Here is a 15,745-nt window from a genome sequence, read left to right on the forward strand (position 1 = left end):
AACCCAGTTGATCCCAGTAATGAGCCTCTGCCGCCCGAGGTAAATCCACCATTGACAAGCTTAAGAACTCTAGCTCTTTGCTATATTATTTGAGTAACCAATTTATAACCCTTTGCTTGAAGGGATCATGTAGTATTTAAAGGCTAAGGTTTAGGTATGGATATACCATGGGTAAATACATATAATACACTGACCTAGGGCCCATGGATTGAGGCTCAACTCATGAATTTTATGCCAAAGATGGACCACATCATACAAATCCTAAAAAGTTGGTTTCGGCGACAGCCCTATGAAGTGGGGTTTTGCGACACCCTTCAGATTACCCTTTTGGGATAGCCTTGGGGTATCCGCTTGTGTCTTTTTTGGATGCTTGGTAATTCATACAAGTAAGCTCTCTAGGTTCATCAGTCTCGGTTTACCCTCAGTCAGGTCTTAACTGAACTCAGACTATCTGTTATTGGGCTGGTTCGCTATCTATTTAGGACATAAGAATAGGCCTGCAAATTGAACTGGGGACAATGAGCACACACGTGTCGTTTGTCCGAAAACATGGATAACACCTGACGTAATACATGTGTCCTCAATTGACAATAACCCATTCAGAAGGATGTCAGTTAATATTACTTACCTCATTATTTGCAGGTGCATGTGGTGGAGGTGCGATACAATTTGGTGGCATGCCGACAATTTCAACTTGTAGAGCCTGCATTTGTTCCTGTAGAACAGTATACTATGCGACTAATAATTCTACCAACCCATCGGCGGTATGGGTAGGCGTTATCAATGGGAAATGTCCAGTAGTTGCTCTGGGAGTTGATGTTTCTGTAATGAATTTTATGAACTAAGGGACCAAGTTCGGCGGGACAATGTTAGTCCAACCAAATCCCCCAAATGTCGCGTCAACGGTTGAGTTTAGACTCACAGTGCTGCCATTATTGGGTGGAGCAGAAATAGTTCCATTGTTAACAGTGGGTGCTGTTTAACGCCCAAAATGTGACTTCCACTAGCGGTGGTTGTAGTATAGATCGGGCGGTCGATTCCGCAGAGAGGTGATTATAGACAAAAGCGTTAGGAGAAAAATAAAAAAAACAAAAGGTTAATAATAAGTGATAATAGTAACAAATGATTTTGTGATTTTTGTTTTGGTAATAAATATTAAAGGAAAGCAAATAAAGGTGTAATCAATAATAAAAGAGAGAAAGGCTTCAAGAATCATCCATATGCTTTTTTAGCTATTTTGTACCTTTAATTCACTAAGTTGACACAAATGATGTAACATTACAGTTCATTATATTTTGAGTATACAAGTTCTTAAAAATAAAAGAAATAATTTAATCTTATGTAGAATCTAGAAATGACATTATACATCAAGCAATAATGCAATAAAAGATTAAATATAAAACTAAACATCAATATTATTTTTACTAAATAGTAACACATAGAAAGAGCATGACTAATCCTATATATCTTTAGTAAAAATAATGACAAAGAGATAGAGATGGAGATGGAGGTGATAGTGAAGGAAATGAACATTAATATTACTTTTATTAATTTTTAGACACATAGGGAGAGCATGACTAAACCTATATATCATTTAACAAAAAGTAAATAAAAATGAACATAAAAGATAGAAATGAGCAATACTACCATTACTATAATCACTAAATAAAAATATATAGAAAGAGCATGACTAAGTCTATATATATATTTGGTATATAATAGCATAGATAGTATAGATGGAAGAAGAACATAAAAATAAAAGTGGAATATGAACTTGCATTACTCAAATAAATATTACAACAAAAAGTGAATCAAAGATACAAAATAACCTCACTTTGATGTGGAATCATCCCTAACCTTCCAAGAAAGATTAGACCATTATGCTAATCATTCTCATAAAATTTCTAAAGAGAAAAGATGAGAAGAAAAGTTGAGAGAATTTTGCTATAGTTTTTCTACACTAAAAATTACACTCTAAAAATTACTAAAATGAGCTCCTATTTATAGAGCCATAAAAAGACTAAAAATAAATAAATAAAAATTTGGTATTATAAAATAAATATTAAGATTAAATTTGACATTTCAAATCAAAAATAAAATTAATATTATTTTTGTTATCATTGTGATTTTGAATTCTACTATTTGGATGAAGGTTGAGTGTGGAAGAGGAAAATAGGGTTGATGATGACCTAGACTTATCATCATTGCATCACATGCTTTGGAAGAGACAAAATTGATGATGAGCTTCATAGGCTAGGCTTAACCTTTTTGGGTTGGGTTGCTTTGGACTTCAACAAAAATGCCATTTTTTTCTTCATTTCTTTTCAACTTTGCTCCTTCCTCTTTCTTTCAACAAAAATACACTTTAATTCCTACAAGAAAGACATAAATTGAATCAAAATCAAATATTTTCATTTATAAAATATATTACAATAATTTCATGAAAATATTAATTAAAACTCAATTTATTTTATCATTTAAAATAAATAAAAGTGTATTTTTAACCACTAATCACAACCCCCAACTAGCTTATTGCTAGTCCCTAGCAATTCAAGCGGAGAAAAAGAATAATCGAGTTGAATAAACAAGTCAAATCACGCAAAAATATCCAAGCATTTTCAAAATATTAGTAGAGAGTTAAAGATTGCTATCAGTGTTATTTCAGTTGTAACAATAGAGTTGTGTGTGTGCGCACCAAACTGTATTTATTTTATTTCAAGTCTTAACACAAATAGTATCGAAAAGTCTCAAAAGTGTAAAGGTCTCAACTCTAATTTTTTTCACGGGTATTAAAAGTGTTTATATTGGAAGGGTGACACTCTTTGGAGTTGGAAATGTAACAATTAACGCACAAATGAGAGAGGATAAACTTTTTAGGACAAGCAATTTGAACAAATATTGATTACAAGATAGACATATCAAACCAATAGAATTCAAATGACAAACAACCTTTGGGATTTACATGAAAAACTCACAAAATAAAGAGCCAACTAACTAACTAATAAATAAAGAAATATAATAACAATTTTTTTCTTTAGAGAGACATGTGATGCTTCTCTTTTTTTTTTTTTTAGATATGGAAAGAATGGAGGAAAATAGAAATAAAATGATATTACTTTTGCTTTTTTTTTTTATTTTTTTCTCAAAAAAAAAAAAGATGGAGACTACTTGAAACTCAAAATAAAATTATGTTGCTCTTGTTCTTTTTTTTTTCATTATATATATTTTTTTGATGATTTTTTTTTTTTTTTTTTTTGATTTGATGATCTTTTTTTTTTACTTTTTTTTTCTTCTTTTCCCTTTTTTTTTTTTTTGACAAGAGACAACATATAAAAATAACGATATAAAGAAATACAATAAAGTTATAAAGAAATAAATACAAAGGCTCTTTTGACATAAAATTAATCCCTCTAGTAAATGTCATGTTTGAAATTCCAAAAGTTTGACTTTACCAACTCAAATGATCAATGAAAGTTCAAAAAGTTGTTTTCTCAGCTCTCACAACTCACCAAAAATGAAAAACTTTACTCTCAAAATTTTTCTTAACTATATGTGTTTACAACCATTTTACCACATGTTTGGAAAGTGCACAAAAGAACTCTGAAAATCACAACTTGGTAACAAAATATAGCAAATATTGACTCAAACTGTAATTTTACAATCATGCTTGGATAATTTTGAAAAAAATTTGACTTAAAAAATTCAACAAGACAATTATAATTTTTCAAATGAACGCTCACCAGAGCTCACCACCCCCAACTCAAAATTAGACAGTGTCCTCAATGTCACAAAAAATATGAAATGAAAAAAGATAGGGAAAAGTGCACACCTGATTGACGACAATATGCACGGAGTGAGAGTGGAGATAACCTGATAACAGTAATCCAAAACAAACATAGAAAATAAAAAAAGATAAAATAACTTAAATAAACTTACTAAAAACATAAAGATAAAACCTGATTAGTCATTGGTAGACAGAAGTGATCTCCTCAGGTAAGTCTACCAACTATATGTTTGTACTATCCAGTATCAAAAATAAACTTTCTGTTATCCTTCGTCTCAAGAATTGATGTATTGGTGACATTTTCAGGATAAAGAAAGTATTTGTTCTCAAAATCATGGAGGAAATGGTATGCTTGGTTGCTTGAGAAAATTTTACAAATTTCCTCCACAACTGTGTCTATCACATCAGTATGATAATACTTGTTTTCATTTGGAATGACATTTGGAAGGGTTGGAAGAATTTCAGGATGAGAAATATTGTCACTCCAAATAATAATAGCATCATCCCCATCGAGTTTGCAAGAGATTGGGATAGAGGGCGATGGTATTATCTCAATTTGTGGAGGAAGAACATTGTTTGAAATTTGTTCATTGAATTCCATATTTTTCTCTACTAATTGAGTGAGCAAAGCACTTTGGTTTTCATTCATCTTTCTTTCATTCTCTAGACTAGAAAAGAATGTTGAACTATTTTCCTTTAGAGATTTGCTATTGGTAAATTGAGATGAATGACAAAACGTATAAGCTTTCTCGACAAAATCTAAATCAATGGGTGCATTGTAGTTGTACTCAGACTTCCAACTACAGTCAATAAGATTTTTCCAGTTATGAGTATCATTCTTATTATCAACTACTTCGTAGTCAAAATAAGGTTCATCATAAACTTCATATGTATCATCATACTTAGCTTTCAAAACATCTAATTTTTTAGTTAATAAATTTACTTGAGCTTGAAGTTTTTCTCTTTCGCTAAGTTGAAATGCACCATTAAAATTACTGGTACCATCAGTAATACTATAATTTGCAAAGTTTCTACATGAAGCATAGTATGTTGGAAAATAAAACTCAAAATGTTGCTTCTCTTCTTCATTCATTTCTCTTTTATTTTATTCATAGTTTTTTTTTTAAAAAATTTTTTTTTTAGTATAAGGTACAAAAATGCAATATTACAAAGACTAACACAAGAATGCTCCTAGGCCGATTGGAAAGGTTGCCAAGGTACCGCTTCGTCCCGACCTTTCCTAGACAGAATCGAAGTTCCCAGGTAAGGTGGAGGGTACACTAACGCAAACTTTATTTAAAAACCAATCTTTCTTAGACAGAACAAACTCGATTTGTGTCATATATATTATTACATTGTTGTAAGAAATACTAAGCGTTTTATGATTTTTATATATTTTTTGTATTTTATGATTTTTTTTAGAGTTGCTAAAATCTAGATCAAAAATAAAGAAAAAGAAATTTTAAATTAAAAAAAATAATAATAATAAACAAAAAAGCAAAAAATAATATAAACTATCACACTATAACAAGTACTAAAGTAAAAAAAAAAAAATACTAAACAATAGCTATTATAAAATTAAATAATAATTTTTTTTTAGGAAAAGCAAATAAAAAAAAAATTATATAAATATATATGTGTGTTTTTTTAATCAAGAAATCATTTATGATAAGGAAGATCGGATAAAACCGCAACCTTAGAGCATACTTTGAATTACTTGATAATTTTTTTTCTTTTCTTTACAAATATTTACACATCATACGCTAATATTCACATGAAAATAAAATGTAACAAAAAAAAAATTACTAACCTCTTGATTGTAGATTTCACTAAGCTTTTTTAAAAAATTACCTCCTCGGCAACGGCGCTAAAATTTGTTTAACGCCCAAAATGTGACTTCCACTAGCGGTGGTTGTAGTATAGATCGGACGGTCGATTCCACAGGGAGGTGATTATAGACAAAAGCGTTAGGAGAAAAATAAAAAAAACAAAAGGTTAATAATAAGTGATAATAGTAACAAATGATTTTGTGATTTTTGTTTTGGTAATAAATATTAAAGGAAAGCAAATAAATGTGTAATCAATAATAAAAGAGAGAAAGGCTTCAAGAATCATCCATATGCTTTTTTAGCTATTTTGTACCTTTGATTCACTAAGTTGACACAAATGATGTAACATTACAGTTCATTATATTTTGAGTATACAAGTTCTTAAAAATAAAAGAAATAATTTAATCTTATGTAGAACCTAGAAATGACACTATACATCAAGCAATAATGCAATAAAAGATTAAATATAAAACTAAACATCAATATTATTTTTACTAAATAATAACACATAAAAAGAGCATGACTAATCTTATATATCTTTAGTAAAAATAATGACAAAGAGATAGAGATGACGATGGAGGTGATAGTGAAGGAAATGAACATTAATATTACTTTTATTAATTTTTAGACACATAGGGAAAGCATGACTAAACCTATATACCATTTAACAAAAAGTAAATAAAAGTGAACATAAAAGATAGAAATGAGCAATACTACCATTACTATAATCACTAAATAAAAATATATAGAAAGAGCATGACTAAATCTATATATATTTGGTATATAATAGCATAGATAGTATAGATGGAAGAAGAACATAAAAATAAAAGTGGAATATGAACTTGCATTACTCAAATAAATATTACAACAAAAAGTGAATCAAAGATACAAAATAACCTCACTTTGCATGTGGAATCATCCCTAACCTTCCAAGGAAGATTAGACCATTATGCTAATCATTCTCATAAAATTTCTAAAGAGAAAAGATGAGAAGAAAAGTTGAGAGAATTTTGCTATAGTTTTTCTACACTAAAAATTACACTCTAAAAATTACTAAAATGAGCTCCTATTTATAGAGCCATAAAAGGACTAAAAATAAATAAATAAAAATTTGGGATTATAAAATAAATATTAAGATTAAATTTGACATTTCAAATCAAAAATAAAATTAATATTATTTTTGTTATCATTGTGATTTTGACTTCTACTATTTGGATGAAGGTTGAGTGTGGAAGAGGAAAATAGGGTTGATGATGACCTAGACTTATCATCATTGCATCACATGCTTTGGAAGAGACAAAATTGATGATGAGCTTCATGGGCTAGGCTTAACCTTTTTGGGTTGGGTTGCTTTGGACTTCAACAAAAATGCCATTTTTTTCTTCATTTCTTTTCAACTTTGCTCATTCCTCTTTGTTTCAACAAAAATACACTTTAATTCCTACAAGAAAGACATAAATTGAATCAAAATCAAATATTTTCATTTATAAAATATATTACAATAATTTCATGAAAATATTAATTAAAACTCAATTTATTTTATCATTTAAAATAAATAAAAGTGTATTTTTAACCACTAATCAGGTGCGTTGTTGGTGTTGTTATTGACATTTTAGTTTTGGTTCGTATTCATTGTGATCTTCCTCCAAAATCTAAAAAAATATTGTTGAAACATTCTCCTTCTAGCGCCAAATGTTGTCGAAGGAAAATAAACAACACCAAAAACTGCAAGTATTCAAACTACACAAGAACACTCATAGGCAAAACTGTGAGTATTCACCTAGATTATTGAATACTCAATATAAAACAACGACTAATAGAATATAAACAACAAATATGTAAAAGACAAATGAATTATAGTAATTCAGTCAGAGCTTAGTCTACTTTTGAAAAATAAATTGTGATTAGTCTTATTTAGATTTGATCAAACACGTCAATTAAAACATTAATTATATTTAATTAAAAGAAAAAACATTTATAAAATAAATAATGGAACAATTTTGACCATTCCTTATTTAATTATCAAACGGGCACAACTACCTCGGTTGCAAGAGGTACTTGGTGACATATGAACTCGCGAGTTCATACGAGTCACCGCGTATATTTAGTTTTGAGACCATTCTAGTAAAAGTGCGACTTTCAATTAGGTGCGAGGGAGAAATATCGGGTCATTGCATATAATCAATATATGTCACAACTGATGCTCACTTCTCTCTACGTCCTGCTTTTATGCTCACATTATGCAATGCATAGTAGCACACGACTTGAGTCTGTCCCAGTTGCATCTTCTCGTTTGTTTTTAGTCGAATTACTTTATATGCTATTTTTTAACTTTTGTTTTTAAATTTACAGTTTGAGTTTTTCCGATAGTTGTTTTGATGATTTTTATGTGGGTTGTTATATGAATTTTAATTGCAATTTAAGTTATTTCGTTGATTGCTATGTTGATTTTCGTAAAAATACAAAAAAAAAAAAAATACTTTAAAGTGTAAAAAAAATTCATTGTTTCTACTTTCTACATGAGAGGTGTCCATAGGATCTTGGTACCCATGGCACGCCATCCTTCTTTATGAGAAATGGGATACACTTGTTGCACTACTCGCTATGTTTGGATGAAAAAATTCATCTAATAACAGAAATAAAAAAAAAGAAAGAACAAAAGATAATAAAAGTTAGCAAAAGAAAAACGAAAAAGAGAAAACTAATAACATTAATATGAAATTGAAATTAAATGGAATTAAATGGAATATGAAATTGCTTGCCGTAACTTTATATGCTGCCCCTTTAACATTTTTGTCATTGGATAACATTAATATTTCCCAAAAGTCACCTAATCAACAACTTATACAAGTATATCCCATCTAAACTTTGAACTTTCTGCAATTACCTTAAACTTTTTTTTTTTTCATTCATTTAAGCTCCATAAGTTGGATTAGTGCACTCCTCTCCACTAATGTAGTCTAAACTTATCCCATTGATCAATAGGACTTTACTAGGCTTGTAATGTTAGGCTTGGGTTAGGGTATGGTAAAGAATGTATTTAAGCTAGCTCAACACCTAACCACTTCACTTGTCAAAAACCGAGCCTCTTCCTAATGATTGTTTTCTTGACTCACTTCCCTAATTCAATACTAGGGGTGTTCACTAAGTATCCGATCCAATCCAATCCGCACGATCCAATCCAATCCAATCCGCAAAATGCGGATATCCGCACTTGCGCGGATTGGATTGGATTGAAAAATTTAAAATCCGCACTTGTGCGGATTGGATGTTGTTTGACCTCAAAAAGTAACCGATCCAATCCAATCCGCACTTAATTATATATATTTTTAAAAAATTATAATATATAATATATATTAATTTTCTAGTAATATTAAAAAAAAAACACATACTTCTAATTTATTAATCTTTTTTAGGAATATATTGAGTTAGTGTATTTTATTTGTTTTATAATAAAAAACACTAGAAAAATTATTCTATTCACATAGACACATACACACAAATTTAAATATATATATATACTAACTTATTTATTTTAGTAATAAATACATATATATTTTAGTGTAAATTATATATTGACATATATGTATATGGGTTTGATTTATATATAAATGGAGATGGAAATAGATTATTATTGGAGATTAAGAAACAATAGTCTTATTTTAATTTTTTTTTATGAAATATTAAATAATTTATTATTAAAAAAATAACCGATCCAAAATAACCGATCCAATCCGCACTATTGCGGATTGGATTGGATCGGATTTAAACTATTATGCGGATCGGATTGGATCCAAAATATGAAATCCGCACTTAGTGCGGATTGGATGTTGTTTGACAAAAAAAGTGCGGATTGGATCGGATGAACACCCCTATTCAATACTCACAAGTACTTGATATTAAAATTCACTTCTCTTGCTATGTTTATTCTCTTTTTTTTTTTAAACTAAAATGGGTGGAACACCCCAAACTTAGTTGCAAGTATATAAATATATGTATTTTTTTTCTTTGCTGATTTTTTTTTTTTTTTTATATGTTAGAAAAGAATTTAGTACTATAATATACTTATATATAGCAAGAGAAATTTAATTAAAAATGCATACTAATATACCTTGTGAGCTAATTCCCCCACCCCAAACTTACAACCCAACATTGTCCCCAATGTGGCTAAAAGTATAATCTTGAATTAGCTCGCCACAAATTACACTCACCGCACTCACCCCAAACTTAATGTGAAACTTGGCTCTTGACAAGTGAGCAATTAAGTTAGGACATATGTGGAAATGCAAATTAGGATTGACGGGATATGTATGATCGGGTTGCACAACAAGAATAGGCTAAACGGCTCAAACTTGGGTGACTAGGGAAAAATTCATTTTATAGGGAAGGTTAGAAAGGCTCAAACGTCCAAGGATGGCCTAAATCATTTCTAAGGGACAAGTCTTACTAGGATTTCGCTTCAAGGAGATGCACTAACCAATTCTAGATGCTAAAATTACATGTGAAATAATCGTATGAGAAATGCAAAGCATGGTGGAAAAATAAAAGTATAAACTAGTGAGGAGAGACTAAGGGAAACATCCATAATATCCAACAATGCAGCATGATAAGGCAACAAGTAAAATTAGGCGGCAACAATAATGGAATGGGCGGAAAGTATCATCATCGAGCAGAACACTAGGCCACAGAAAAACTTAAAAAAAAAAAACTCTCAATGCCAAACTAACAAACACATAAGCGACATAAAATAAAAGTTCCAAGCACAAAAGACAACACACAATTAGCACAATACAAACTAAAAACGACACATAACAAAACAAAATATATATATATATAATAGTTTAGGTATTAAGAAACTCCCTCTACTCGGAGTCCTCGTGGGGCTCCTCCGGATTCGATGTTGATGGCCCAGTCCACGGGTCGAGAGCTTGCTGAGGAAATGGCGGGAACTTGGGCTCAAATCGTGGCGTCACCCCCTTGAATGTTAGGCATTTTTCTTTGGTTGAAGACTACATAGCCACAAAAGAAATTCCCCTCTTCTTTTCTCTTTTTAAAACTTGTCCAACACCACCACTCCATTCAGGGAGATTCGAATGAGCCATTGATGATGGTGCTTTACTCGACTGGATCGCTGCTCTTGACTGTGATAAGTGGCTGCTGAATGGATGTTCGTGGTTATGGGCGAACTGAGATGGTGAGGATGAATCATTGGTGCTGCTGATTGCTGAATCGTGAGGAAGGTGCAGTGATGAAGATGGTGGTGTGAATGAATGGTGGTGATTATCGCTGGAATGGTGCGAGTGTTGGTTGGGTTGGTGGTTCGAAGGTTGGGTTGGCTCCGTGGTAAGCTGCTGGGTCCGACGTGGTTGAACGGAGGTGGAAGAATGGCTGGTGGAGAGATGAGTGATGGTTGAACTGTGAAATGATGAAGGCGGTGGAGTTGGGTTCTTGGTGGGATCGAAAGTTTGAAGCTCAGTCGAGATGCTGTGGCGAGGTCAGGTGAAATCGTGGGTGGGTCTTGTGCTGGACGAATGGAGGAAACAGCTGAGTGTTGAATGGGAATTGAAATTGATGATGATGATGAATGTGGTAGGGCTAGGATCTAATGGGCTGGTCATTGAGGAAATGGGCTAGTCAACAACATCATGGGGCCCAGTTGACTACCAATTAAAGCCCCATAAACACTAACTCCCTTGTATTTATTTTCTTTGTTCATAACAGATTGGCATTTTTTCGGTAAAAGATGGTCAACCCAAGTACATCAGCCCAAATGATTGGACTGACATAAATGATTGCATCATTAACACATTTTTCACTTGTTCCTCTTGACCAGACCGAGTACTTGTTTTTTTTTCCTTTTTTTTTTCAAAACCCCAATCCTTTGATCAGCCCAAAACCAAAACTCCTCTTGCTAAGCCTTTGCTATAGCAACTGAACAGCATCCTGTCACCCCAAACTTAATGCTTTTGCCCAATTCAAAATTTCTTCACTTCCACAGCCTTTTTCACTTAATTCTCTGCACAAAGAAAAGAACACAATCTCAATTTCATCATGACAATTATTTATAGCTAATTATAATATATATAATTTCTTTTTTTTTTTTCTATATTTTTTTTTCTTTTGCTTTTCTTTCTTTCTTTCTTTTTTTTCTTCAAGGGGTGCCTTCATTGATTTTTTTTTTCTTTTCATTTTTCATTTTTTTTTTTCAATTCAATCTTTCTTTTTTTTTTCTTTTTCTTTTGGCACCCCCAAATTACAAGTCTCAAACATCCTTCAAAGAGATAGAGGTCTTTTCTCGGTTGACCTCTCCACCCCCAAACTTCACTCCTTGGCCTTTCACTAAGAATTTTCTTCTTGAAAGTGCATCACGAAGTTCCACCACCCCATCGGGATATACTCTTACCACCAAGAAAGATCCATCACACCTTGAATCTAGTCGTCCATGAGTAGCCTTCGTTAAAGAGTTGGAAAAAATTACTTGTTGCCCAACTTCAAACATTTGAGACCGAAATTTTCTACCAAGCTTCTTTTTCTTTCTCTTCTTTTTGGGGGGTTTTTTAGAGTCCAATGATGCTTTGTCTTTGCTTTCTTGTGCCTCACGATCCTTAGCAATTTCTTTAAGGAGAATCTTCTTTCTCACCTTCTTACTAACTTTGAATTTGGACTCCTCAACCATGTTAGGATCCATATCTCCAATTGCTAAGCATTCTCCTATTGCATCCGGGCCACGTATGGGATGGAAAACCTTGAATGTGGCTTGCTCATCTTGAGCTCTCATGGTGAGCTCTCCTTTTTCAACATCTATCAAAGTCCTTCCCGTGGCAAGAAATGGCCTCCCTAAAATGATTGGAACTTCCCTATCTTCCTCATAGTCAAGAATAATGAAGTCCGCCGGAAAGATGAACTTATCTACTTGTACCAAAACATCTTCAATTTTTCCATCCGGATGAGCCATGGAACGATCCGCTAGTTGCAAAGTGACGGTGGTTGGCCTTGCTTCTCCAATTCCCAACTTCTTGAAAATAGACATGGGCATGAGATTAATACTAGCTCCCAAATCACAAAGAGCTCTTCCAACATCCCGTCCCCCAATAGAAATTGGAATTGTAAAGCTGCCCGGATCTTTCAATTTAGGTGGAATTTTATTCTTCAACATAGCGCTACAGCCCTCGGTCAAAGTGACCGTTTCAAACTCGCCAAGCCTCCTTTTCTTTGTCAAAATATCTTTTAAAAACTTGACATAATTTGGCATTTGCTCTAGCGCTTCTACCAAGGGAATATTGATATGGAGCTGTTTCAACACATCCAAAAACTTCCTAAATTGTCCATCTTGCTGCTGTTTCCGAAATCTTTGAGGAAATGGAAGGGGTGGTTTAGGACTAGAACATACTGGTGCGGATTGCTGACTGTCAGGTTGCTGACCCTTTGCTGTATCAACTGGACTGGTATCAGCAAATTCCTGGGCAGTTTTGTTACTCAATTTTTTGTCGATTTGGATTGAAGTGGGCTCCCCACTACCCTTTATTTCCTCCTCAAAATTTTTCAGATTCTTGCCACTCCTTAGCTGAATGGCATTGCATTGCTCCTTCCCATCCCTCCTTGGATTTTCCGTGTCACTAGGCAAAGAACCTTGCGACCTAGCTTTTAATTCATTGGCCAAATGTCCAAGTTGCAACTCTAAGTTTCGAAGAGAGGCAGCTTGACTTTGTATCACCGCATCATTTTTGGCCATATAATCCCGCATTAGACTCTCCAAAGAGCTTGGTTGGGAATTTTGAGCATGTTGTGAATGTCGGGGTTGTTGTGAAAAACCTGGTGGATATGCTTGTCTTCCTTGGGCTGGTGCGGTGCTTGAGCTTGCTCCTTGACCCCCCCAAGACAAATTAGGATGATTCTTCCAGGCTTGATTGTAAGAGTTTGAGAATGCCCCGTTGTTTCTGTTAAAATTCTGATTTCCCATGTAACAAACGGACTCCGGATTAGATGGACACTTCTCAAACGCATGCCCTTCTCCACAAAACACACATGAGACATCATCACTTTGAATGGCAGCAGCTGGTTGAATATTTTTAGCGTTCCCAATACTCAAATTCTTCAAAACATTCGTCATGGAAGCCATTTGAGCTGTCAAAGCCGTTATTGCATCTACCTCAAGGACTCCCGCCACTTTTCTACTTGTTGGGGCTCTAGTGTTGGACCATTGGTAGTTGTTACTTGCAATGGTCTCCAAAATCTCAAATGCTTCATTGTAAGACTTTGACAAAATAGCACCATTGGCCGATGCATCTAACACCATTCGAGAAGCTGCATTCAAGCCATTATAAAAAGTCTCCATCTGAATGCAATGTGGAATGCCATGATGTGGACACTTTCGCAAAAGTTCCTTAAACCTCTCCCATGCATCACTTGTAGACTCATCTTCAAGTTGCTGAAAAGACATGATCTCACTTCTGAATTTTGCATTTCTAGTAGGAGGAAAGTATTTCCTCAAAAACTTCTCAGCAAGGTCATTCCAATTGGTCACAGAATCAGGCGGCAAAGTGTTGAGCCATGATCTAGCTCGGTCCCGTAGTGAGAATGGGAATAGCTTCAACCTTAACACCTCTTCACTTACTCCTTGGATCTTGAAAGAATCACTCACCTCCAAGAATGAACGGAGATGGAGGTGAGGATCTTCAGTTGGCATCCCGCTGAATTGCCCCACGGTTTGGAGCATTTGAAACATCACTGGCTTGAGCTCAAATTGCGGTGCTTGTATTTCAGGCCTCACAATGCCTGGATTGAGCTCATTAAACATGGGGGCTGCATACTCCCTTATAGCCCTTGCTCGATCATCTGCCAATATGATGGGATTAACAATTTGTTGAGCAATCCCCTCATCATCAAAATTCTCAGCCATGATGTCTCGGCCCTTAGACTTTTGAACCCTTCTCCTTCTTCGGAATGTGCGTTCAATCTCGGGATCAATAGGAGCAAGTTCAAAGTCCTCTTGTTGGTTCATACACTATAGATACCTGAGATTTCAAAGACAAACCAACAAGATTAAAAGCACAAAAATTCTTAGAATGTCAATTAGTTGATAAAACAAAATTTAGAACTTAAAGCCCCCGGCAACGGCGCCAAAAACTTGTTGTGAAAATTCTATTGCTTTATAATTGCACAAGTGTACACAATCACAAACAAGTAATACAATGATAAGTAAATCAAAGTTCGTCTCCACAGGGACTTTTTACTAAATAATGTTAAATCAACTAAAAGTAATTCCAAGAATTTCAAATAAAACTAAAATAAAGTCACACATTAATGCACGAGAAAAATTTATAGCCTTGATTCTAAACTTGAGAACTAACTTTTTAAGCTAAATAAACTAAAAATGAGAAGCTAAAAGTGATTAGAGTGATGGTAATTTCAGATTTAGAAAATAGACTTGGGTGATTAATTTCCACTTGTATGTCCCAGTTGATACAGCAATGACCCAGCAATGATTCAGCAATCCTGGGAAAGTTAACAGATTTCAAAAAAACCAGCAAGCTTTTTCCAAAACTTGCAATAAACCATTCATAATCTCACAATGCATTCCTACATCAGTTTAGATCACAAATAGCCCAATAGAGCATCAAATCCTTAGTTATACATGGTAGCAAAATATTCCTATTTCACTACTAATTAATACCTAAAAGTAAAGGTAAAAATCATGCATCAATTAGAAGGGTTCAACTAGGTCTTACTTTTCCAAGTAAGATCTAGCTTGCTAAATGTTAAAAATGGCCAAAAATTAACATTCATTCAACATTTCATCACAACTAATTGAACTAAGCCAAGATTACTTCATCATTGCAAAATCAAATCACTAGTCCATACAAGGGTTCATAACCACCCAAATCTCAAAAAGTTTAGTTCATAGCTGAAATTAAAAACTCAAAACTAGAAAATATATTGTTCATGGAGTTAAAGAGAACTTGAAGAGAAGGAAATGATACAAACGAAGTAGAGAGCAAGGGGAATGAGTGATGAGCTCAAATCCTTCCTTTGGTTGTTGCCTTCTTCTCCTTCTTCTCAATCTTCTTCTTCTTTGTACTCTCTTCTTTCTTTGTACTTAGAAAACCTTTGCTGCTGTATTTTTTCGTACTGG

General features: G+C 33.3%; 1 non-coding gene across 1 annotated transcript; it reads left to right on the plus strand.

Annotated features, from left to right (window-relative positions):
* Positions 1-13,964: 13,964 nt before the first annotated feature.
* Positions 13,965-14,071, plus strand: LOC115721621 (small nucleolar RNA R71). The gene has a single exon (XR_004012629.2). It is a non-coding gene; the product is annotated as a small nucleolar RNA R71 (small nucleolar RNA).
* Positions 14,072-15,745: the final 1,674 nt, after the last annotated feature.

This window comes from Cannabis sativa, chromosome 1 (genome assembly GCF_029168945.1).
Source record: "Cannabis sativa cultivar Pink pepper isolate KNU-18-1 chromosome 1, ASM2916894v1, whole genome shotgun sequence".
In the NCBI taxonomy this organism is placed as follows: Eukaryota; Viridiplantae; Streptophyta; class Magnoliopsida; order Rosales; family Cannabaceae; genus Cannabis; species Cannabis sativa.